Below are 3,308 nucleotides of genomic sequence, written 5' to 3'. Positions count from 1 at the left end.
ACCCACAGACCACATACCTGCCCCATAGACCCCATACCTGCCCCATGAGTACCCCATAGACTCCCACACCTGCCCCATAAGTACCCCACACCTGCCCCATAGACCCCATATCTGCCCCATAAGTACCCCATAGACCCCCACGCCTGCCCCATAAGTACCCCATACCTGCCCCATAGACCCATACCTGCCCCATGCCTGCCCCATAGACCCCACACCTGCCCCATAAGCGCCCCATAAGTACCCCATAAGTACCCCATAGACCCCATACCTGCCCCATAGACCCCCACACCTGCCCCATAAGTCCCCCATAGCCCCCCCCAGCGGCCCCCTGACTGCCCCCCCAGGGCTCTCGCTGGTGGTGGGCCTGGTCCTCTACATCTCGAGCATCAACGACGAGGTCATGAACCGCCCCGGCGGCTCCGAGCTCTTCTTCCGCTACCGCTACGGTTGGTCCTTCGCCTTCGCCGCCTCCTCCTTCCTGCTCAAGGAGGTCAGCGCCCGCCGGCACCGCGGCCGTCACGTGTCCATCACGTGGTCGTCGCGTGTCAATCGCATGTGCATCGGGTGTCAATCACATGAGCATCAGGTGTCAGTCACGTGGTCATCGTGTATTCGTCACGTGGTCATCGCGTGTCGATCGCGTGGTCGTCGCGTGTCCGTCACGTGATCATCTCATTTCAATCGCATGGGCATCGGGTGTCAGTCACGTGGTCATCGCGTATTCATCACGTGGTCATCACGTGTCAATCGCATGAGCATCGGGTGTCAGTCACGTGGTCATTGCGTATTCATCACGTGGTCATCACGTGTCAATCGCATGAGCATCGGGTGTCAGTCACGTGGTCATTGCGTATTCATCACGTGGTCATCGCGTGTCAATCGCGTGTCCATCACATTTCAGTCACATGGTCAGCGCATCTCAGTCACGTGTTTATTGTGAACACACAGGGCTGGGGTCCCAGCGTGCTCCCGCACTCACGGTGCTCGTCCCCCCATTCAGGGTGCAGGGGTGATGTCCCTGTACCCACGGCGCTCCCATCCCGTACCCACGGCGCTCCCATCCCGTACCCACGGGCTCCCATCCCGTACCCACGGCGCTCCCACCCCGTACCCACGGCGCTCCCATCCCGTACCCACGGCGCTCCCATCCCGTACCCACGGGGCTCCCATCCCGTACCCACGGCGCTCCCCTGCTGCTCTCCCTCCAGGGTGCCGGGGTGATGTCCCTTTACCTCTTCACCAAGCGCTACGCGGAGGAGGAGCCGTTCCGCGCCCCCCCCGCGCTGCTCCGGCCGCGCCTCAGCGCCTGCTCGGGGCTCTCGGGGCAGTTCCTGCAGCCCCGCGCCTGGCCCCGGCCCCGCAGCCCCTCCGAGGCCTCCTCGGACGTCTCCATCCGGATGACCCAGAGCTACCCCCCGCCATCAAGTACCCGCAGCGCGGCCGGCCTCAGCACCTCCCCCTGCTGACGGGCGGCGGGACTGCGGCGACGGGAGAACGGGAGGGCGGGAGAACGGGAGAACGGGATATGGGATAACGGGATATGGGATAACGGGATAACGGGATACGGGATAACGGGATAACGGGATAACGGGATAACGGGATAACGGGATATGGGATAACGGGATAACGGGATAACGGGATAACGGGATAACGGGATATGGGATAACGGGATATGGGATAACGGGATAACGGGATATGGGATAATGGGATAACGGGATAACGGGATAACGGGATATGGGATAACGGGATATGGGATAACAGGATATGGGATAATGGGAGAACGGGATAACGGGATATGGGATATGGGATATGGTAAAGATGGGATAATGGGATAACAGGATAATGGGATAATGGGATAACGGGATAACGGGATGATGGGATATGGGATAACAGGATAACAGGGTAATGGGATATGGGAAAGATGGGATAATGGGATAATGGGATGATGGGATATGGGATAACGGGATAACACGGTAATGGGATATGGGAAAGATGAGATAATGGGATAACAGGATAACTGGGTAATGGGATATGGGAAGGATGGGATAATGGGATAACAGGGTAATGGGATATGGGTTAATGGGGACGATGGGATAATGGGAATGGGATAATGGGATAATTGATGGGAATGATGGGGTAGGGAAATAGGGATAATGAGATATGGACTCATTATTGGGATGTGGGATAATGGGAACGATGGGATAATGGGATAACAGGAATGATGGGAATGGGGTATGGGATAATGGGATAATGGGATAGTGGGATAATGGGATATGGGAATGATGGGATGTGGGATACAGCATAATGGGATAACAGGATGTGGGAATGATGGGATAGGGCAATAGGGATAATGGGATATAGGATATGGGACATGGGATAATGGGATAGGGGAATAGGGATAATAGGAATGATGGGATAATGGGATATGGGATAATGGGAATGATGGAAAATGGGATACTTGAATGATGGGATATGGGATAAGAGATAATGGAATAATGGGATAATGGGATACAGCAATAGGGCTAGTGGGATATGGGATATGGAAATGACGGAATATAGGATATGAGCTATAGGATACGGAGCACGGGATACGGGAATGGGATATGGGATGTGGGTTATGGGGATGATGGGAGATGGGGACAAGGGGGACATGGATGCTATGGGGATGGGTGATGGGGTCAATGGGGGCAATGGGGGCAATGAGGGCAATGGGGGCACCAGCGGGGGCCAAGGGGCACATGGAGCCCCATGGCCACCAGCGGCTGCCTTGTCCCATCACCGCTGGCCAATGGTGGCCCTCCGGTGTGCCTGCCGTGGCCAATGAGGTGCGGCGGCCATCCTCTCCAGCCAATGAGGGCCAAGCAAGGGCTTGGCGGCCATCTTTACTGTGTCCTCGTTGACCCCAATGGGGGTGATGGGGGGGTCCAATGCAATGGGGGGGTCCCAATGCAATGGGGGGGTCCAAAGCAATGGGGGGGTCCCAATGCAATGGGGGGGTCCAAAGCAATGGGGGGGTCCCAATGCAATGGTGGGATCCCAAAGCAATGGGGGGGTCCAATGCAATGGGGGGGTCCAATGCAATGGGGGGGTTCCAATGCAATGGGGGGGTCCCAATGCAATGGGGGGGTCCAATGCAATGGGGGGGTCCCAATGCAATGGGGGGGTCCAAAGCAATGGGGGGGTCCAATGCAATGGGGGGGTCCCAATGCAATGGGGGGGTCCCAATGCAATGGGGGGGTCCAATGCAATGGGGGGGTCCCAATGCAATGGGGGGGTCCAAAGCAATGGGGGGGTCCAATGCAATGGGG

At 57.2% G+C, this 3,308-nt stretch overlaps 1 pseudogene across 1 annotated transcript; it reads left to right on the top strand.

Annotated features, from left to right (window-relative positions):
* The first annotated feature begins 344 nt into the window (after positions 1-344).
* LOC308232672 (voltage-dependent calcium channel gamma-7 subunit pseudogene) lies at positions 345-1,466 on the top strand (annotated as a pseudogene). The gene is made up of 2 exons: positions 345-490; positions 1,209-1,466. The product of its transcript is annotated as a voltage-dependent calcium channel gamma-7 subunit pseudogene (transcript).
* Positions 1,467-3,308: the final 1,842 nt, after the last annotated feature.

The sequence above is a fragment of the Psittacula echo genome (assembly GCF_963264785.1).
Source record: "Psittacula echo genome assembly, contig: SCAFFOLD_141, whole genome shotgun sequence".
NCBI classification, from domain to species: domain Eukaryota; kingdom Metazoa; phylum Chordata; class Aves; order Psittaciformes; family Psittacidae; genus Psittacula; species Psittacula echo.
The sequence above is the reverse complement of the archived record's forward strand: the minus strand, read 5'-3'. Positions and strand labels throughout refer to the sequence as shown.